Source organism: Mastigoproctus giganteus, chromosome 7, assembly GCF_048544385.1.
Source record: "Mastigoproctus giganteus isolate SK-2022 chromosome 7, ASM4854438v1, whole genome shotgun sequence".
NCBI classification, from domain to species: Eukaryota; Metazoa; Arthropoda; class Arachnida; order Uropygi; family Thelyphonidae; genus Mastigoproctus; species Mastigoproctus giganteus.
In genome coordinates this window covers 228,969,630-228,993,957 of record NC_143581.1, presented here as the reverse complement: position 1 = coordinate 228,993,957, position 24,328 = coordinate 228,969,630, and the positions used below count along the sequence as shown (strand labels likewise).

The 24,328-nt window shown below is 37.4% G+C and overlaps 1 protein-coding gene across 11 annotated transcripts in view; it reads right to left on the bottom strand.

Annotated features, from left to right (window-relative positions):
- Positions 1-24,328, bottom strand: part of LOC150083758 (uncharacterized) — a 999,111-nt gene that overhangs the window by 294,741 nt on the left and 680,042 nt on the right. The window lies entirely within an intron of this gene.

Genomic DNA, 24,328 nt, shown 5'->3' with positions numbered 1-24,328 from the left:
ACAAGGGAATAATCACTTCCTTATCCCTGCTAGAAAAATTCCTATATATCATTGACAAGAAACCATGAGCTACTCTTGCAGCCCATCTGCACTGCTCAGAGAACTTCATATCTGCCTGCACAATTACCCCCAGGTCTTTTTCATTCTCTACCACTGTCAGTGTAGTACCACAGACTTGATACGTTGCTCTGGGGTTGCTGTTTCCCATATGTAGTACTTTACATTTGTCAATGTAAAACTTCATTTGCCACCTCTCAGCCCATCTGTTCAACCTTTCCAGATCCTGTTGCAGCAGCATAGCATCAGTAGTGTCCTTAACAACCCTGCCAACCTTTCTATCGTCTGCAAACTTCGACATTAAGCTTGATATACCATCATCAATATCATTTATAAATACAGAAAACAATAATGGACTCAACACTGAACCCTGAGGAACTCCACTAATAACATTAGTCCACGATGAGCAGTGTCCATTGATTACCAAACTCTGTCTTCTCCCCCTCAACCACCCCTTTATCCATAGCAGCAATTTGCCTCCAATGCCACACTGCTCCAATTTGTGCAGCAGTCTTCCACGTGCAACAGTATCAAAAGCCTTTCTAAGATCCAAATATATAATATCAAAGTTATTCCCTGCATCCAGTTCTTTTGTGACTGCATCATAGTATCCAATCAAATTGGTCAGGCAAGACTTTCCCTTAACAAAACCATGCTGTGTCCGAGCTATAACTGAAGTCTTGTCTAGATGATTCTGCAGTGCTTCTTTAACCAGTGCCTCCATTAATTTTCCTGGAAGAGAAGTTAAACTCACAGGTTTATAATTACTTGTGTCAGCCTTTGATCCTCCATTGTGAATTGGGGTCACATTTGTACATCTCCAGTCTGTGGGTACCTCCACTGAGTCCAAAAAAGCTCTCATAATTATGGCTAAGGGTTTGCTTACTGCCTTTGCTGCATCCTTTAATATAACTGGATAGATCCCATCCACACTAGGTGCCTTTTTTAGTTTATCCTCAACAATTTCTCCTCCACTTTCCTCTCAGTTATTACAAAATCATCTAGCTCAGGGCCAGGGTTTACTTCACCTCTGGCATTCCCCTTCCTGAATAACTCCTCATGTGTGAATGTAGTTGAAAAAAAAAATACTCGTTTAGTTTGTTAGCCACCCGAGTAGGATCTTCAACTGTTTAACCATTATTATCCAGTGGACCAACTGATTCATCCCTTTCCTTCTAGAGTTTACATAGGTAAAGAACTCTTTTCTGTTTTTCTATGCATCCTTTGCCAAGGATTTCTCATAATCTGCAGTTTGGGTGATCACTTTGCATCCCGCGGTGATGTGTTCGATCGTTTCTGAGGCCAGGTGGCATCATCGACATGTGTCATCGGACACTCCGGGCTCCTTGGCGATGTATTTTTTATAGTTTCTGGTGTTGATTACCTGGTCTTGGATGGCAAGCAGGAATCCTTCAGTCTTGGGGAAGAGCATCCTGCTCGTGAGCCATGCATTGGAAGAATTTTATCTATGTGATCTTGATGGAGATCACTGTGGGGGTACTCCTCGCTTAGGTTGAGTGGCGTATAATGCTTGTCTATCTTCCTTATGGCCTGGTGGAGTGCTGTTGTGTGTTTCTGGAAGTAATCCTTTAGGTTAACGATCACTGTCATCTGTTGCTCAATGAGGTCTAGGCACCTCCGTAGCCAGGTGGGTAGGAGCAGCAGCGTGTAGCAAACGCTTCTTGATTAGATCGGGGTTCGAGCCCATGATCCACCAAATACGGAGGATGCGGAAAAGTCAGGGAATGACCACCGCATATCCCCGGAGCAATATAGTCTTAGTTGCTAATGCTCCTAAAAAAAACAAACCAACCAAACCAATGAGGTCTATCAGACCCTTCCTCCTTCTTCCCAGGCAATTGTCAGTCTCTCCACGGCAGATTTCAGGTGGTGTTGGCGGCTCTTGGTCATCATAGTCCTTGTCTTTCTCATGATATCCTCCAGGTTGGGGCGCCTCCGTAGCCAGGTGGGAAGGAGCAGCAGTGCGTAGCACACACACTTCTTGATTAGACCGGGGTTCGAGCCCATCACCACCAAATACGGAGGATGCAGAAAGGTATTTCTTAACTAATAGCATAACCACTCCTCCCTTCCTACCCTGTCTATCCTTTCTGAAGACATTGTGCTCCCCAAATTCCAGTTCTGCATTCCTTATATCTGTGTGACACCACGTCTCTGAAATCCCTACAATATCTGCCTTTGATGTTTTGAGCAATACCTCAAATTCATCAAATTTATTTACTAAACTCCTAGCATTGGTGTACACGCAAGTATACATGCACCTGTTCTTTTTCTTAGCTACCCTAACACAACCTATGTGTTTATTTGTACCCCAATGATTCCCAGCAGTCTCTGAAATATCCTGCATCTTATTTTCCAGGCTGCGGCTCATTCCAATAGAAGCAGTGCAAGAATCACTTTCACCTCTGCCAGTGGCTACTGTTAATCTATTAGTCCTTGTATCCCCCCAATCTAGCAGTTTTCCGACCCACCTAACACTGCCTCGATAGCATCAGCAAACATTCTTGAACCCTTTCTATTTAAGTGTATCCCATCCCTGTAGAAGCAGTCTCTCCTGTTAACAAGTACAGACCAGGCTGAAAAAAATTCTACCCCATTGAGCCTTGTACAATCCTTCTAGGGCCAAATTGATCGACAGGGCTCTCATCATATACTCCCTCCTATCATGTCTGGGCTTTTTTTCAACAGTGACCTGTACTTTTTTTTTTTTTTTTATGAAAACCCCAAACACAAAAGGTATCAAAACCCATAGTACTTAGTACCGTGCATGGGTTGATGGAGAAGTATGGGGATGCCGGAAACTTTGCTCTAGAGACTAAACATGGGTTTCACCACTTCAAGCCTCCAATAAGCAAAGTGGTGGTATTTCACCGGTTGATGAAAGTCATCTATCACCTACCACCTACCACTTGTTAAGTAATTCCGCCGGTCTCCTACTCTTAATATCATTAGTGCCAACGTGTACAACTATATCACCTTTTGTGCCCTTAAAAGATGATATCCACTCTACGTCATCAAACTTTGCCCCTGGCAGACATACCCTGGTCCTGTTCCACCTATCCTTTTTACAAAGCATGTTTCCCTGACAATAGAGTCATCAACAACTACTAGTTCCTTTGGGACCAGCGAATTCTGCCTTGGGGGCTGCCGCTGTGTTGTGTGATGACCAAGTGCAAGTTCTGGCATTGGTGTGGGCAGCTGAGAGCTCGATGGGCCCTCACTTTTAATCCTTCGAGGGCATCCACCCTGTCCTTCAAGCTCTCATATAGGCCCATAACAATGCTGTGTTGTCGCTTGATTTACTTACACTCCTTGCATCGCACACACACAAAGACATCCCCCATGGCAGTATCATGTCCCGTACCTGACTGCTCCACAAATATCAAGCAAGTAGTGCATTTTAATAGGCTGTGATTCAGAGGGCAACTGCCCCCTCAGTTCTCCCCTGAGCCACAGCACTCCCATTAGCTTGAGCCTTTTGCTTTGCTGCTCTGGTCAGAGTCATGATTTTGATTTAATTTCAATAAAATTTCAATTTCAATACAAAATTAAAACCCTAAACTTATATCTCAACACAGTTATAATGCTATATTTATGTTTCAGTATCAAGTGTTATCTACGAAATCTCTTTATATAACTTCCGTATCAAGTTAAGTATTAATTATTTATTTTTTACTAATTATTTATGTTATGTAACCCAAGTCGTTACATGTATAGTTAAAAGTACAATTTAATTGACAATGAAGTTCAACAAGATTAATTATCTGATTAATTGACAATATTATGTACTATACTATACTATACTATATTAAGCTTATGCTATTTATTTCGAGATATTTTGTATCGCGTAACAATGGCGGCTAATTACGAACGGTAAACACGTGGATTTGATACCCTTTCGGAATACAAAATCTCTATCTAAGTTACTTTAATCTAAGTATCGTAAATAAGAATATAAAAGTACTCTAGAAAATAAGTTAATATGCCAATTTAAGCTAATAAAACAGAAAATAAATCAGAAAAAATTTCTCTGTTCCAGGAGCAGCAAAAATGTACACCCGCACAGGCTACGCTCATTCTCGTTCTCCGTTTTTTTTTGCAAATAGCAATATTTGCTGATGCTATTTAGGCAATGGTAGGTGGGTTAGAAAACTGCTAACTTGGGGGAGGGATTCATAGAATAATAGATTAACAGTAGGAGGCAGGTGGAAATGATTCTTGCACTGCTTCTACTGGAATGAGCAGCAGCCCAGAAAGCAAGTTGCTGGGGATTTCAGGAACTGCTGGAAAACATGAAACAAGTAAATACACGGGTTGTGTTAGAGTAACTAAAAGTAAGAACAGGTGCATGTATACTTGCATGTACACCAGTGCTGGGAGTAGAGTAAATAAATTTGATGAATTTCAAGTGCTGGTCAAGACATTCAAGGCAGATACTGTTAGGATATCAGAGATGTGGTGTCACTCAGATATAAAGATTGCAGAATTGGAATTTGCAGAATACAATGTGTACAGAAAGGATAGACAGGTTCGGAAGGGAGGAGGGGTTATGCTGTTAGTTAACAAACACATAAAATCTAAGGAAGTGCATCCAATTGACATGGGGGGAACACTGCAGTGTTGAATCAGTTTGGTGTGACATAAGCACCGGAAAAGGGAAAACAAGAGTAGGAGTGTGTTTTTGGCCTAATGACTCTGATGAGTACAACGAACAATTATACAGAGAAATAGAGTGGGCCAGTAAATTAGATTATCTTATAATGGGGGATTTTTATCTTCCCAGATATAGACTGGAACTTGTGGGTTGGTCATTCGCACACTACCAAGACTTTGGATATATCGGATGATTGTTTTCTTCAGCAGCATGTTTGAGAGGCCACCAGAGAGAGTAATAATCTTGATCTGATTATCAGCACTGATTATTTATACACTAAGAATTTGTAGATAAAGTAACCACTATCAAGGGGTGATCACAGTGTACTGATGTGAGATTTACTTAAAAGATGTAACTACCATCGGGTGTAAAGGGAAGGTTTTTTGCTTTCGTAAAGGTGACCAAAGTGGTCTCACACAGTTTTTAAATTCTATACAGTGGGACAAACTGATGATGTTACCAACAGCAAATTCTAAATGGGAATCATTCCAGGAATTAATCTTGGAAGCTACTAAGATTTTCCCACCAACTAAGAAATACTGTTCAAGGTTTAGGCCTAAATTGATGTAAGATGAAATAACGAGACTAGTGGCTTAGAAGAAAAATGCATGAGATGCATATAGGTTATCAGGATACACAGATGCGTACGGTAGATATAAGACAGTCTGTAATCAAATCACAAAGAAGGTAGGCAAGCAAAGGCAGATTATAAGAAATCTTTGGCAAAGGATGCAAAGAAAAACAGCAACGACTTCTTTATTTATATCAACTCTAGAAGGAAGGGGATGAATCAGATTCATTCACTTGATATCGATGGTTCGACAGTTAATGATCCTGCTCAGATAGCTGATAAACTGAATAAGTATTTCATCTACATTCACATATGAAGAATTCCATAAGGAAGTGGAAGACAGAAGCTTATTAAACTCTAACAGGGAACTAAATGATTTTGTAAAAAATGAGAGCAAAGTGGAGGAAAAATTGTTGAAGTTAAACGTAAGAAAGGCACCTGGAATGGATGGGTTCTAAGTAGTTATATTAAAGGAGGCAACAAATGAAGTATGCAGGCCCACAGCCATGATTATGAGGGCATTCTTGGACTCAGGGGAGGTCCCCATGGACTCAAGATATGCAAATGTATCCCCAATTCACAAAGGGGGATCGAAAGGTGACACGAGTAATTACAAACCTGTTAATTTAACTTCCGTTCAGGGAGAGATAATTAAGTCACTGGTTAAAGAAGCAGTGCAGGATCATCTAGACAAGACTGCAGTTATAGTTCAGTCACAGCACAATTTTGTTAAGGGGAAGTCTTGTCTGACCAATTTCATTGGATACTACAATGTGGTCACAAAGAAACTGGATGCAAAAAATAATTTTAATATCATATACTTGGATTTCAGAAAAGCTTTTGATACTGTTGCAAATGGAAGACTGCTTTAGAAATTAGAGCAGCATGGCATTAAGGGCAAGTTGCTGCAAGGGATAAAGGGATGGTTAAGTGTGAGACGGCAGAGTGTGGTAATTAATGGACACTGCACTTCGTGAACTAATGTTATTAGCGGTGTCCCTCAGTGGTCCATGTTAGGCCCATCGTTGTTTTCTGTATTTATAAATGATATTTATGAATGTATACCACACTCAATGTCCAAGTTTCCAGATAATAAGAAGGTTGGTAGGGTTGTTAATGAGACAACGGTACGGTACTGCAAAAGGATCTGGAAAAGTTGAGCAGATGGGCTGAGAGGTGGCAACTGAAGTTTAACATTGACAAATGCAAAGTGCTGCATGTGAGCAGAAGCGACCCTAGAATAACATACTAACTGTGGAGTACTACACTCAGGGTAGTGGAGGATGAAAAAGATCTGGGGGTAATTGTGCAATCAAGATATGAAGTTTTCATAGCACTGCAAACAGGTGCAAGGGTAGCTCATGGGGTCTTGTCAATGATAGATAAGAATTTTGTTAGCAGGGATAAGTAGAATTTTAGCCTCTTGTATAAGGCAATGGTCAGGCCACACCTTGAGTACTGCATACAGTTCTGGAGGCCTAATTTTAGGAAAGATGTAGAGCAGCTGGAATGAGTAGAGAGAAAGGCAACGAGATTAGTGAGTGTAACAAAGAGTTGCTGTTACCAAAAAAAGACTTAAGTTCTGCAAATTGCAGAACTTAAGAACTATTCAAGGCCTTCATCATCATCATCATCAGCAGCCATTTTCAATCCACTGCAGGATGAAGGCCTCTCCAGCAACTTTCCAGTTCCTTCTGTTTTGAGCACTGGCCATCCATTTACTGCTCAAAAACTCATGAATTTCATCTATCCATCTCCGCCTTTGTCTTCCAGGTTTTCTTCTAGCTCCTCTTGGGTACCATTCTGTTATTTTCTTAGTCCATCTGTCATCATGTCTTCGAGCTATGTGTCCTGCCCAAGACCATTTTAGTTCTTTAGTTTTGATAAGAATGTCCTTTACTTGAGTTTGCTGCCTAATCCATGTGTTTCTCTTCTTATCTAACATTCTAATTCCCAATATAATTCGTTCCATTCTTCGCTGTGTAGTTCTTAGCTTCTCTTCCATTCTTTTGGTGAGTGCCCAAGTTTCACTTCCATAAGTCATGGTGGGGAGTATACATTGATTCATTATTTTACGTTTCAGACAAACTGGGATATTGCTCTTCAGTATGTGACTATATTTCCTGAATGCTATCCATCCAAAATTTATTCTTCTCTTGACTTCCAGCCATTTATCATTATTACAGCTAATAACTTGTCCCAGATAAGTATATGACTCCACCTTTTCAATTACTGCTCCTTCAATCATTATTTCCCTTTCCGTGGCATACTTGTTCATCATTACTTTTGTTTTAGCCATATTCATCTTTAGTCCAAAATCCTTACTAACTGCGCATAACTGATTAAGATTTTCCTCTAATTCTTTGGGATCGTGGCTTATGACCACAATGTCATCTGCAAATCGTAAATGGTTTAGGTACTCTCCGTTCACATTGACTCCTTTCTGCGAGCAGTCTAATCTTCTGAAAGCTTCCTCAAGGGCAGCAGTAAACAGCTTCGGAGATATTGTGTCTCCTTGTCGAACTCCTTTCTCGATTTTAAATTTGCTACTGTCTTTGTCTAGTCTAATAAAGGATGTAGCACTCTCATATATTTTCTTCAAAATCATAATATATGGAGTATCTATGCCTTGTCTTTCCAGTGCCCGAAACATTGCCTTATGCTGTATGGAGTCAAATGCCTTTTCATAATCCACAAATGCCAGGCATAATGGTGTTTTATATTCATTTGCTTTCTCCATTAGCTGTGATATTACGTGAAGGTGATCCATAGTTGAGAATCCTGTCCTAAAGCCAGCTTGCTCTTTCGGTTGATTCTCATCAAGTATTCTTTCTAATCTGTTAGTAATGACCCTTGTGAACAACTTGTAGATATGGGATAACAAGCTAATTGGTCTATAATTTCCAATTTCTGATTTATCTCCTTTCTTATGCAGTAAAACTATGATTGCATTATTCCACTGCTTAGGCATCACACCTTTTCTAATGCACTTTGTGAACAGCCTTGCCAGTTTTTGTGTTATGTCTCTTCCTCCCAATTTTAACAACTCTACAGTAACTTCATCTTCCCCCGGGGCTTTCCGATTCTTCATTTTCTTCAATGCATGTTCTACCTCATCAGGAAGAATATCGGGTATGTCGTATGTGTTGCTACTTTGCAATCCATCTTCCCCACTGCTGGTATCATTCCCTCGCTCCTTGTATAATTCTCTATAGTAGTCTTCTGCTATTTGAATTACGCCTTCTCTGCTGTTTATAAGTACACCATTGCTATTCTTCAGTTTCAGTATCATTTGTCTTTCTGTATTACTGCTCATGGCTGCTGATTTAAATCCTTTGTTTTCCCTTAATGCTTGTTCTACTTTTCTTGTGTTAAATCTTCTTATGTCCTCTCTGAGTCTCTTTCTAATGGCTTTGCATAACTCAGTATACTCAATTTTCTCCCTGTTAGTGTTTTTCTTGCTCTTCATTTGTCGTCTTTGGTTCATCATGACAAGTGTTTCTTGACTAATTTTTTCTTCTTTGGATTTCTGTTTCCCTATAGGTTTCTTGGGCTTTATCACTTTCAGAAAGTTGTAATATTCCTCGTCGATATCTTGGTCCTGAGCAGTCTGCAGAAGCTCAAACTTGTTCTTAAGTTCCAGTACATACTGCTTTTTCTCCTCCTCTGTTATTTCAAAGACCTTTGTATTATTTACTCGAGTCAGTTTTTTCCTTTCCTTTCCTATGTCTATATCAAGTGTACATCTTACCATTCTGTGATCACTTCCAACATTTACCTTATTCAAGACGGTAACATCATTCACAATATATCTTCTGTTAGTGAGGATGAAGTCGATTTCATTAGTTGTTAATCCATTTGGACTCTTCCATGTCCACTTTCTGTTCACCCTTTTCTTGAAAAAAGTGTTCATTACTGACATTCCTTGAGATTCTGCAAATTCCACAAGTCTTTCACCTCTTTTATTTCTTTCACCAATTCCAAAATTTCCTATAGTTCCTCTTTCTGCACTGTTTTGCCTTTTTCCAACCTTAGCATTGAAGTCCCCCATAATAATAGTGTAGTGGGTTTTCTGCTCATCTAGAAGACTCTCAATTTCAGTGTACATGTCTTCAACCTCTTCATCATCATGGCTCGATGTTGGTGCATAAATCATTACAATCTTTAGCTTGTACCTCTTAGAAATCTTGAGTATTAGTCTTGACACCCTTGGTGATGTACTTTTGAATTCCAAAATGTTGTTTTTAAAATCTTTATGGACCAGAAACCCAACTCCACCTTCACTCTTTTCACTGTTTCCATTGGTGTACAGCAGATTTCCACTTGATAAACTTATAAGTGATTCATTTCTTCTTCTTGTTTCAGCCAAACCGATGATATTCCAATTCACATTTTCTAATTCCTTTTCCAGCTCTAATATCCTGTCTTCCCCGATGAGTGATCGTACGTTATAACAGGCCAAGTTCAATTTCCGTGCATGGCAGCCTGGTCGTACCCAGAGATTCTTAGCACCCTCTGCTTCCACTCTGATCCTCTCGCTGCCATAAGAGGGAGAGTGAAAGCTGCTGGGGACTGAGGGCCATTTGTATTGTTGTGCTCTCATTGCTGGAGGGATTGGTCTTTTCCTCTTCACGCTGACCAGGCGTCTTGAAGAGAACCACTCTGCACGTTCGTTGCCACCTAAGTGACGTAACAGGGCTCACCATCGAGAAGGTGTGCATGAGTGGATTTTAGGGAGGCAGGCCAACCGGACTTCTCCTAAATCTTCTGTAATAGAGAGATATTGGATCCATCAGTGTTTTAGGCTGAGTGTCTGATAACACACAGGATACCTGTTCCCCTCTAAGCCCCTTCAAGGCCTTATACAACTCTATTGAGGTGTATAAGGCTTTGAATGGTTTGAGCAAGCTCAATGCTAACGGAATTCTTCTTCCTGCTTAGATTCTGCCCCGGGGGGACATAAATTCAAATTGAGGAAAGACAGTTGTAGAACAGATGTGCAGAAATTTGCCTTTAGCCAGTTGGCAATTTATTGCAGAAACTTTCATCTATCATTGTGGAAGCTTAAATAAATTCAAGGCTGAACTAGACAAACTCTAAGAGTTAATGGATGGGTGAAACTGGAAAGTTTTTTTCAGCTGATTCTTTTTTTTAGCTATATAGTTGATGTTTTTTTTTTAGCTATATAAGCCTGCTTTCTTTCATCATATGTCTCTATTAATGCTAATGCTTTTCTATTTTAGTTATTTATTTATTTTTGTTTCACAGTATTTGTCTCCATTTACAGTGATATTTCATGCAACTTGCAACTGTTACCATCAAGGGGATAAATGTGTTGAAGATGGTAAATCTGAATTAATTGGAATTTTTATAAATTTATATTATTTTGCATTCTTCATAAATTATTTCAGGAGGACATACATTCTACAACAGCCTTTATCTCGATTAATTTATCCCTCCTCCCCTTTCTTCCTTTGTTGCTGTATTTATATACATATTTTATATTACAATTATTTCTCTGCAGCACATGGTAGATAATGCTTTACAGGCAGTGATATTTTCTATACTGATTTTATTACTTAATTAGTTAAATTTTATGTATTTATGTATATATTTTTATTTTTTTTCAGCAGAATTAAAAACACATTTTAATGAAAAACTAGAAATTTTAATTTTGAATTTTTCAAAAAAAAAAAAAATATATATATTAAAATAGAAACTCCATTCTCCAAGTTTCCATCTGCCTATGTTATTTATTCAACATTCACATACCATGAATGTTAACGTTTCTAAATACAGACACCATTTACACTTTTGAACCAATCAAAATGAAATAAATTTAACTACACCATAAAAAACAAAACTTATAACTTAAACCTTTCAATTTCATATGGTACCAGCAATGTATTATTATTTCAAGGAGGTGCAGTTAGCACAGAAGTTGCGATTTCAGTTTCCTGCCATGTGGAAAAAGCCTAATTTCAAATACTAGACAAGAGATACTTCAAAGGATAAAAAAATAAGAAATACTTTTATGGGCTTTTTTCATACTGTAGTCAACTTAGTTGGTTAGGCAGGGGTTTGTGTCTCTGCTCCTCAAGAAATTTGGGTTTGTGATTGTGTAAATCTACCACTGGAAATAAATTTCAGTGCAATTATTTTTTGATATTTTCTATATGCAAATTATTTCTATATCCATTACTAGCCTTCATGATGCCTTTATGTTGTGAATTTAGAGTTATTATGATTTCCCCTCCCCAGTATCTGAATATAAGCTCTGTAATTGTTTGTACTGTATATTGGATATATATTATGTTTAATGTTAAATATAACATATATCCAAAACTCATGATCATCCCTCATGTTTTACTTTGTAGCTATATTAATCAAGTTTTTTTTTTTCTTTTTTAAATATTATTTGTACAGAATTTCCATGGTGTTTGAATTTCATTTCCTCCTCAGTTCACATCAAAAGCTGTTGTTGTTGTTGTTATTTGGTTTTTAGGAGCATTAGCAACTAAGGCCATATTGCTCCGAGGATATGCGGTGGTCATTTCCTGACCTTTCTGCATCCTCCGTATTTGGTGGACACGGGCTCGAACCCCGGTCTAATCAAGAAGCATGTTCTATGCACTGCTGTTCTTGCCCACCTGGCTACCGAGGCGTCAAATCAAAGGCATCATTATCAAAATACACTTAGTAAGAGACTATTTTTGCAGCCATTTCTGCAGTAACAAAGTTTTCCTTTATCCTCTGAATTAACAACATTCAGCTAGTTACTTCCTGTCACCAAATTGTAGATGCATTTGGAGCTTCAACTTGAACTAATGGCATTTTATTCTTGTCTTTTTAACTTTTTCTGATTCTTTCTGATTTCCTTTTTCATATTCCCTCATTACTTATGTGCATGAGCATCACAAATAGCAGATTTCAAAACAGTTCAGGGCTATTTTTTTTTTTCCTAAATTAGCATTAGCATTAGCATTAGTAGAGGCATATGATGCAAGAAAGCAAGCTTATTCAGCATCAGCCAAAAAAAAAAAAAAAAAAACCCTCTCCCATTTCACCCCTCCGTTCGTTCGAAATACCTGTCCAGTTGAGCTTTAAATTTGTTTAGGCTATCAACTTCAACAACAAGTGATGGAAGTCGGTTCCACCAACCAACCACCCGCTGGCCAAAGGCAAATTTCCGCACATCTATCCGACATCCGTCCTTCCTCAATTTGAATTTATGCCCTCTGAGGTGATTATTCTGAGAAAGATGAAGAATCCCATTGGCATTGAGCATGCTCAAACCATTCAAAGCCTTATACACCTCTATCAGATCACCTCGCCGGTGCCTAGTCTCCAGACTCTGTAATTTGCAAAACTTAAGCCTTTCTTCGTAAGAGCAACCCTTTGTTCCATTTACTAATCTTGTTGCCCTTCTCTGTACCCGTTCCAGAAGCTCTACATCCTTCTTGAAATGAGGCCTCCAGACCTGTATACAGTACTCAAGATGTGGCCTAACCATTGCCTTATACAAGGGAATAATCACCTCCTTATCCCTGCTAGAAAAATTCCTGTATATCATTGACAAGACACCATGAGCTACTCTTGCAGCTCGTCTGCACTGCTCAGAGAACTTCATATCTGCCTGCACAATTACCCCCAGGTCCTTTTCATTCTCCACCACTGTCAGTGTAGTACCGCAGAGTTGATACATTGCTCTGGGGTTACTGTTACCCATATGTAGTACTTTACATTTGTCAATGTTAAACTTCATTTGCCACCTCTCAGCCCATCTGTTCAACCTTTCCAGATCCTGTTGCAGCAGCATAGCGTCAGTAGTGTCCTTAACGACCCTGCCAACCTTTGTATCATCTGCAAACTTAGACATTAAACTTGATATCCCATCATCAATATCATTCATAAACACCGAAAACAACAATGGACCCAACACTGAACCTTGAGGAACTCCACTAATAACATTAGTCCACGTTGAGCAGTGTCCATTGATTACCACTCTCTGTCTTCTGCCACTCAACCATCCCCTTATCCATAGCAGCAATTTGCCTCCAATGCCACACTGCTCCAATTTGTGCAGCAGTCTTCCATGTGCAACAGTATCAAAAGCCTTTCTAAGATCCAAATATATAATATCAAAGTTATTCCCTGCATCCAGTTCTTTTGTGACTACATCATAGTATCCAATCAAATTGGTCAGGCAAGACCTGCCCTTAACAAAACCATGCTGCGTCTGAGCTATAACTGAATTCTTGTCTAGATGATCCTGCAGTGCTTCTTTAACCAGTGCCTCCATTAATTTACCTGGAACAGAAGTTAAACTAACAGGTCTATAATTACTTGTGTCAGCCTTTGATCCTCCTTTGTGAATTGGGGTTACATTTGCACATCTCCAGTCTATGGGTACCTCCCCTGAGTCCAAAGAAGTTCTCATAATTATGGCTAGGGGTTTGCATACTTCCTTTGCTGCCTCCTTTAATATAACTGGATAGATCCCATCCACCCCAGGTGCCTTTTTTATGTTTATCCTCAACAATCTCTCCTCCACTTTCCTCTCGGTTATTACAAAATCATCCAGCTCACTGCCAATGTTTACTTTACCTACATCATTCTCCTTCCTGAATAACTCCTCATGCGTGAATGTAGATGCAAAATACTCGTTTAGATTGTTAGCCACCTGAGCAGGATCCTCAACTGTTGAACCATCAATATCCAGTGGACCAATCTGATTCATCCCTTTCCTTCTCGAGTTCAAGTATGTAAAGAACTCCTTTCTGTTTTTCTTTGCATCCTTTGCCAAGGATTTTTCGTAGTCTGCCTTTGCCTGCCTAATCTCCTTTGTGACTTGGTTACAGACCAACTTATATCTATCATAGGCTTCCATGTCACCCATTAATTTGTATGTGTCCCATGCATTTTTCTTCTCTGCCACATGTCTCATTAGTCCATCTGACAACCATTTAGGCCTAAACCTTGAACAATATTTCTTAGTTGGTATGTAAAGCCTGGTAGCCTCCAAGATTAGTTCCTTGAATGCTTCCCATTTTGAGTTTGCTGTTGGTAACATCATCAGTTGGTCCCACTGTATAGAATTTAAATACTGTCTCAGACCATCATAGTCGCCTTTACGAAAACAAAAGCCCTTCCCTTTACCTCTGATGGTAGTTACCTCCTTGAGTAAATCCCACTTCAACACACTGTGATCACTGCCACCTAGTGGTTCATTTATCTGCAGGTTCTTAATGCATGAAGAATCACTACTGATAATCAGATCAAGAGTATTGCTCCCTCTTGTTGCCTCACGAACATGCTGATGTAGAAAACAATCATCCAATAAATCCACAAAAGCCTTGCTAGTGTGCGAGTGACCAACCCACAAATTCCAGTCAATATCTGGGAAATTAAAATCCCCCATTATAAGACTCTCTGATTTACTGGCCCACTCTATTTCCTTGTACAATATATTATTATACTCATCAGAGTCATTAGGCCTATAGCACACTCCTACTCTCAATTTTGATTTCCCTATGCTTATGTCACACCAAACTGACTCGACACTGCCCTGTCCATCGATGTCAACTGGCTTCACTTCCTTTGACTTTATGTGTTTCTTAATTAATAGCATAACTCCTCCTCCCCTCCTGTCCTGTCTATCCTTTCTATATACATTGTATTCCCCAAATTCCAGTTCCGCATTACTTATATCTGTGTGACACCACGTCTCTGATATCCCAACAATATCTGCCTTTGATGTTTTGAGCAATACCTCAAATTCATCAAATTTATTTACCAAACTCCTAGCATTGGTGTACACGCAGGTATACATGCACCTGTTTCTATTCTTAGCTACCCTAACACAACCCATGTGTTTACTTGTACCGCAATGACTCCCAGCAGTCTCTGAAATATCCTGCATCTTGTTTTTCAGGCTTCTGCTCATTTCAATAGAAGCAGTGCAAGAATCACTTCCACCTCTGCCAGTGGCTACTGTTAATCTATTAGTCCTTGTATCCCCCCCAACTAGCAGTTTTCCGACCCACCTAACACTGCCTCGACAGCATCAGCAAAAATTCTTGCACCCTTTCTATTTAAGTGTATCCCATCCCTGTAGAAGCAATCTCTCCTGTTAACAAGTACAGTCCAGGCTGAAAAAAATTCTACCCCTTGAGCCTTGCACAATCCCTCCAGGGCCGAATTGATCGACAAGGCTCTCATCATATACTCCCTCCTATCGTGTCTGGGCAGAATTGCAGACACTTTCAAGTTCAACCCTAATTCACGGCTTTTTTTCAACAGTGACCTGTACTTGCTAAGTAATTCCGCCGGTCTCCTACTCTTAATATCATTAGTGCCAACGTGTACAACTATATCACCCTTTGTGCCCTTAAAAGATGATATCCGCTCTACAACGTCATCAACCTTTGCCCCTGGCAGACATACCCTGGTCCTATTCCACCTATCCTTTTTACAAAGTATGTTCCCCGTTTCCCTGACAATAGAGTCACCAATAACTACTAGTTCCTGTGGGACCAGCGCATTCTGCCTAGGGGGCTGCCCCTGTGTTGCCTGATGACCAAGTGCAAGCTCTGGCGTTGATGTGGGCAGCTGAGAGCTTGATGGGCCCCTCAATTTATTTCCTTCGAGGGCATCCACCCTGTCCTTCAAGGTCTCATAAAGGCCCATAACAACGCTGAGTTGTCGCCTGATTTCCTTGCACTCCTTACATCGTGCACACACAAAGACATCCCCCTTGGCAGTATCATGTCCCGTACCCGACTGCTCCGCAAACATCAAGCAAACAGTGCATTTTAATAGACTGTGATTCAGAGGGCAACTGCCCCCCTCAGTTCTCCCCTGAACCACAGCACTCCCATTAGCTTGAGCCTTTTGCTTTGCTGCTCTGGTCAGAGTCATGATTCCAATTTAATTCAATAAAATTTAAAACAAAAATTAAATCCTTAAGTTATATCCCAAAACAGTTATGTTATATATATATATATATATATATATATTTTTTTTTTTTTTTTTTTTTTTCGGTATCTAGTGTTCCCTTTATACAACTTCCGTATCACGTGTACCACTATAGTTATGTATTAATTATTTGTTACGATTAAGTCGTTATATATATTTATAGAGTTAAAAATACAATTTAATTGACAATAAAGTTTATCAAGATTAATAGATTTACTGATTAATTGACAATATTATATTATGCAGTATACTACACTAAGCTTATGCTATCGTGTAAAAATGGCGGGAATTCACGAACGGTATTTCTACGGACTCGTAAGTATTGATTAGCTTCGAAATCTCGCTATCTCAATTTAGACTAAACTAAGGATCCTGCCTAGGTCTATAATCTACCTATAGAAGATAATTTGATATAACAATTGGTTAATAAATCGACTAAATTTGGTTAAAAGACCTCTCGTTCAATTTGTGACACGTGGATTTGATACCGTTACCGATACTAAGTAATATCTACGAAATCTCTGTCTAAGTTAAACTTTAAACTAAGTATCGTAACTAGGAATATAAAGCTACTCTAGAAAATAAGTTAATATGACAATTTAAACTAATAAAGCAGAAAATAAATCAGGAAAAACTTCTCTGTTTGAAGAGCTTTAAGGAGCAATGTCTGCACAGGCCAACCTCGCACCCAGACTGAAACCAATTTGAAACCAATGTGATAAAACAAATTCAGTCACTTACCAATTATGATTTTAGCATCAAAAGGCAGGTGATCAAGATATAACAGTCTACAGTTTCCCAAATAATTTTGGTAAGCCAACAGGAATTTTAAGTTGTATGCATAGTAGAAAGCCTTCCCCTCCCAATGTAAACTTTATGAAGTCACAATGAAAATTTTGATTTTTAATAGTTAATAAATATGGATGAAATTTGGGGATTAGGGATAATGTAATGCTTTAAACTGCCATGAAAATTCACTTAACAGCAGAAAATAATTTTTTTCAAAATCAAAGTAAGAAAAAAATTATTAGGTATTTATTATTTGTGACTGTTGTTTTTCTTTGATCTGGTTTGAAATTTATGTTTTTTTTTATAGTTTTATAGCTCCTTTATCAGTTTTTTTAAGACAATATACCTACATCAAGTTTGCAGTTTGCAATATCTTCCAATATCTTCCATTTTACCACATATAGTAAGTCACAAAAAGTTTATTTTCAAGCTGGTAATTTAATCTACAAGACTATAAAAACAACTTAATGTGCACAGTATATTACACTTCATTTCTGCATATCTTCCACATTGCCCAATCATTCATCCCTCCAACCAGCCCATGACAACAAACATAATATCCAGTATACCATATATGGATAGCCTATGTGTTATGTATGGTAAAAATAAATAACTACTAGATTTCTATTAGTCCAATATTAATGAAATTTTGGAAGGCTCGACAAATCATATCTTACCAAAAAAAAATATAATATTTCACGAGAATTCATTCTGTGGGAGTTAATTCATTACACGCAGATGGGAAGAAGAAATAATAATTGTTGGATTTTTATTGGTAATATTTTAATGAAATCCGAAGTGGCTCAGCAAATATTTTTAAAAGGACCACATATAAAATTTCATGAAAATCCATCCATTAGTAGTTATTGTAAGTTATTACATATGAACAGATGGATATGGTGAAAGCAATAGGCACATTATGCATATCTGCTCATGTGCACAAAAAGAGTAATTTAACGATACCCTTGTTAACACAAGAGAGAAAAATATTTTTTCTCAAATGCTGAGCTCACCATCTAGTTTTTTATTAGAGTACCTACACATATTAGCATTAGCATTATAAATATTTGTAAATATATATTTTTTTATTTCCCATGCCGGGAATCGAACCGGGGCGAAAGCCAGGTATCCTAACCATTAGACCACATGGGATGATTAAAAAATCCCATTAAAGTTCCTTGCATTGTCAGTGGGATTCAAATCCGTGCCTTTTCCACCCATATACTGATTGCATACTGATGAGAATTTGCTTTACCTTTGTGTGGCATGCAATCAAGTGGCACATGTCTCTATTTAGGGCATTAATTTAATTGAATCCTAAAATGAATCAAGGGATACAGAGTTTACTAGAATTTATTAAATGCATTGTCATGAATTTCTAAATATACATTGCCCATTTTTCTATCTTAAAACTATGAAATCAGTAATGAAGTCATATATATGTGTATATATATATATATTACTTTACATATTATATATACAGTAAAATCTCATTAATGCAAACTCGTTTTATGCAAAGTACTCTTTCATATGGAGTACATAACATTCCCGTGTGAAAGGATAGGCTTTTCTATGTAAATACATTCGTTTATTAAAAAATTGGGTTAATTGTACTACAAAGTTCTTTTTCACCCTGTGAGAAATAAATATTGTCATTTTGTATGTTTAATACAAATCTTAGCAAAGCTATCCGATTACTGCCCCTATTATTGTCTCTGGCCACCCGGTTCCCTACTTCCTGAACGATGGCACTGACTTATTAGAAATTAGTTTTGTGTAAACAAAAACAGTTTATGGTAGCTACAACATCAAGTGCACTCTGAAAAACATATTTCTGAAGGATGAGTTGTTAAATTAACAAAAGAATAAAAAGTTTTTCTAAATTGTTTACATGCACTCCCTCACTCTCCACAGGATAAGGTCTGTTGCAATTGTTACTCCAATTCAAAGAGTCTTTTGCTACCGTATACAGCAATCTATTTTTTGTGCCATTTTATCTGAGCTGATGTCATTTTTGGAACTTGTGTCTTTAAATTAATTTAAAATTTGTTTATATTAAATCTTATCTAGCAGTGTTATGGCGACAAAATGTAAAGGGACGAAATTAAGCCTGGATATTAAACTAAAAATTATACAAGAGGCTGATAGGATGGAAAGAAGCAAAACGGATATTGCAAAGGAATACGACATCCCTTTACCTACTTTATCTAAAATACTTAAAAGCCGGAAAAGACTTGAAAAGACACTGGAGCATCGAGGAAAAACAGGAAACAAATTCGTGGTGCAAAACATGAGGAGCTTGAAACAAACTTTGAGTGGTACCAACAAATGCACATATCTAAATTGCCAATATCAGGTCTGATTTGAAAGAAAAAGCAAATTATCTAGCTCAGCAACAGGGGATTAGCGACTTCAAATGTAGCAGTGGCTGTCTCCCAAGATTTAAAGTCAGGAATAACTTGGTTTCGTAGTGAGTATGGATTAGTTGACAAAGAGAAGGCTACAGACTGGATGTGTTCTGTATGGTCCATTTTTGAAAATATGAGGCAAAGGATTTTTTTAATTTTCACGAGACAGGATTAGTTTATAATTTGCTGCTAAACAAAACATTTGCTGTTTGAGGAGAGTCTTGTCATGATGGAAAATTTAGTAAACAAAGACTCACTGTTCTGTTATGCTGGAATTCAGATGGGAGTACAAAACTATGCACACTGGTGTTTGGTAAGTTTTACAAGCCAAGTTGTTTTAAAGCAGTTAACCAACTTCCCTGTGATTATGAGGCCAATAGAAGTGCTTGGCTTATGGTCAAAATTTTTCAGTCTTGGTTAACAAAAGTGGACAGAGGAATGGCTTCAAAAAAAGGAACATTTTGATGATTCTAGATCATTGTATAGCAAATTCTGCCGAGACACTTAAGTTGGCAAATATACGGCTGTTGTTTTTACCCCCCCAATACCACCAGTTTAATGCAACCACTGGATCAAAGCATTATTTATAACATCAAGAGAGCATACAGAGCCCGCCTGATAAGGTACTTGATGTGCAACATAGAAGGAAGGAACAATTTGCAGTCAAATTAGAATGTCTTGGATGCTATCCGTAATCTTGTTATTGCTTGGGACAGTACAGCAGGCCCCCGTTATAATGCGGTTCGCTTTACGCTGATTCGCTATAACGCTGTTCTTATATTATAACCCGTATCTGACTATAACGCTGTCACAGATCACTATAACGCTCTTTTACAGATTACATTTTTGACATATTTAACGAAATCGTTTCATTTGATGGAGTCGATAGCTTGAAAATGAATAGCAAAACAGCATTAAAACGTTTCCCACGCCGACTTGAGAAATTTTCCCACGCTCAGTGAAAATTTCTCGCATGCTAATTTAATTGCAGAGTACAGTCACTTGTTAGGTAGTTCCCAGATCAACATTTTAAAAAATGATCAAGTATATTGCTTGTAATATTTGCGTTATATGCATTTATCCGAAGTCTAGTCATCACTCAGTACCGTATTACACATCGTGCGTAACGGAAAGTTTACTTGGAACATTGTATCATAATTAATTCAACCAACACAGTTATATTTTCGAAGAGCTAATAATGACCGATAGGAATGAAAAAGCAACGTCTGGGCACAGTATGAAGACTATAAATGTAAGAAAAAGACTGAATTTGAAAATTAAATTAGACGTTTTGAAGCGAATCGATTCTGGTCAACGACAAGCGGATGTGTGCCATAATTTAGGACTTGCAATTTTAACTGTAAGAACAATTATAAAAAAATAAAGAATTTATTTTACAGCGGGAAAGATAGCTGTTCCACTGCAAGCAACTAGGGCGGCTATTAGGATTGAAATGGAAAGACTTTAATTTTATTGAAGATAATATTCCAATGCAGAATTCAGTAAGTTAAATATTTAAAAAAAAAGAGAGAGAGAGAGAGAGAGAGAGAGAGAAAGAGATTAGCCAATATGATGATCTGAAGAAAATTCGCCTAAAAAAAAAAAAAAAAACGTGGAACCATTTAAAACTGGTAAGAGCTGGTAGAATAGATTTAAAATCCAGGGGGAAGCCGCTAGTGCAGATCAAGGAGCCGAAACTTTCAAAAAAGAACTTGTTAAAATTATTGAAGAGGGGTATTATGTGTTATACTTCTCAACAAGTTTTTAACATAGATGAAGCAGGACTTTTGTGGAAAGGAATGCCTAAAAGAAGTTTCATATTGAAAGAAGAAAAAACATGCCAAGTTTCAAAGGGGCAAAGGATCAGTTGACTTTATTGTTGGGTGGTAATGCTGCGGGCCATTTAAAATTAATACTCCTTTTAGTTTATTTGGAAAAGGGCCAAAGTTCAACTCAAAATCCACGCATTTTTCATGATTAAATTCATCCATTAAATTAAATCAAATTCATGATTTTAATTGGAATTTTAAGTTTAATTTTGATACGTAAGTAGTTACCACATAATTATATACGTATGTAATGCAGAATATTTTATGTGTACAAATATTTGAATATTAAATATTTTGACAGACATTTGTGCATCTTTTACATTACCGTTTATTATTGATTAGGAAATATCCTATGGCACCGACCGCAGCTCACAAATACATATGTTACCGTATGGGAAAGCGGCGCTCGCTTAGCGTGGATTCACTTAGCGCTCTGTTTTTCCGGAACGAATGATCAGCGTTAAGCAGGGGTCACCTGTATTGCATCAAGTGTAACAATCAACTGCTTCAGAAAGAGTGGCTTTGGAGTGAATATCATCGAAAAACATGATCCAGCAGACGAAAGTGATAGCAACATTGAGGAATGGAGGAATTTGAAGGACCATATGGATTTTGTTGGCAAATTTGAAGAGTTTGTGAAGGTGGATGATGAAGATGCTACCACTGCAATGCCAACACCAGTAGAGCTGCTGAGCACCAAACAAAATGATGAAGTTTTTGTTACCAGTGAAAGTGAAGCACACGCACACTGTCATCTAAAAAAGATGCCCAAAATACATTGAACATAATAGAGAATGTGTTTGCCTTCAGTAACGTTGATAAAGAAACAACTATTGCATTTGATAATGTCTATGCTGTAGTTAAAAATGCATATAGGACAAAAACTGTGCAAACATTGGATTCTTTCTTTAAATTAGATTAATTTATTAAAAAGTTAATGGTTTGTATGTCCCCTTTTATATTAAGATTGTAATTCTTTTTACTGTGATACTAAAATATTGTGTACAGCAGACCCTTGATTTACCGGAATCAGATTAACCAGGACACTTCAAGATTCCAAATTAAAAAATAAAATAAATAAAACAAAATAACCAGACATCATAAAATTCAAGTAATAACTAGAATAGGTATAAACAGATGTTTTGCAAGTCTTAAATAAGCGGCGTTATAAGTCGTCATTGGGAGATTAGAATTTAGTGGGCTGTGTCGATTGTTGTGTTCCATAACACTGCAAAAGGTCAAATTTGGTTTAGTTTATGCATGTCACGGATGCCGGAATTTTTTTTTTTTTTTTGTTTAGAAATTGCGGAAAATGATGGCCAAACTCAAGAGTTGTGTTTTCAATTAAACAAAAACTTGAAATTATTCAAAAGTTTGAAAACGATGCATCCATTAAATCTCTAATGAACCATTATAATGTTGGTGACCAAATCACCTAATGTTGGTGATTTAAATCTAATAGCTTCCATAAAGGGAAGCTATTAGATTTAAAATCCACATTGTAACAAATAAACGGACTCATCGTACTGGATACGTGGTAGTATGTGTTAATTATTTTTTTCATTTTTTATCTATTGCCGTACTATTTACGTAGGTTGCTGAATATTTTTCGATACAGTAAGTCCCGACTTACGTTATGTTATTTATATTTTTTTTATGACTGAAGATTTCAAGTGAAGGGGACACACATTTCACCATAATGTAAAAACTCACAGAATTCCAGCTATCTGTATTATCGCAAATGCAATAAGATCGAGTTTACTACCTGTTTATAATTAATTGCACTAACAGAAAAGTCCAATAACCTGGAAAGTGCAAATTGTTTTTATTGTTTTATGGCAGTGACTTCCAGAAATGTGCTTTAGTAAAATGTGAGCTAGGGTAGAGTGATAATAGTGACTTTTTTGCCTTAACCCTGTGAAATTCTTTTCAGAAAATTTCATTCTGACTGTTATCATGGTGCTGACTAAGAGAATAAGTGACAGCGCTACTAGTAAATCTACCAAGAAAAGGAAAGCGATCAAGTTGGATCAGAAAATTAAAATAATAAGGATGTATGAAAATGGCCAAACATCAACAAATATCGTGCAGAATTCAGATTTGTCAGTGGCCACAGTGAACACAATAAAGGAGAAAGACAGAATACAAGAAGCAGTTGACACCAATGAAGGTAAACTATAATAATCAAGGCTACGAAATACATACTAGTTTTTACAGTACAATAACATGCATTTTTTCTTCCTTTTATGTTTTATTTTCTTATGTGCCACTCAGGCGACTTCACCACTGTCCCCAGATAAAGTTTTTAATTGAACTAATTAAAAATATATAACTATTTTCTTCATTCTTCTGAGGATATAGCTGCAATATTTTATGTCATTCCCAAGTTACATAAAACTCGACTTACGTAAGAAGTCCTGGAATGTATCTTTTACATATGTCGAGGACTTACTGTATTTTTGGATTAACAGGGAAATCAATTATCTGGGAATATTTTTTTACCATCTATCCCAGAAAATCGAGAGTCTACTGTTTGTTAATTGCTATTTTCTTAGTTCATCTTACAAATAAAATAAAATCTTTAAACACTATGTTATTCCTATTACTGTATGGTTAGACAAGGCTTTTGTTTTTATTTTATTGTATTAATTTATTTTGGATATTATTATTATTCTTAGATTTACAGTATGTACCAAAAAAAAAGAAAAGACAAAATTTCAACACTTTTGGGGGGGGGGACCCCATTACTACATTACTACAAATCTTGTTATAACAAAACGTTAAAATTTAAGTCTGTTAAAATTTGTATTAACGAGATTCTACTGTATTATTTATATATACAGTAAACCCCCGCTATTCGCGGTCGCTGATTTAATATAAAAGGAAACCTAAAAAAAATGTGAATTTTAAAGCGCCGTGAACATTCTCCGCCATAAAAAAAAACATGGGCGTGGCTAAAATTATCTTTCCCGGTCAAAACAACACTCAGTGGGTGGGGGAGAGGGGGTGACAAAATCGCGAG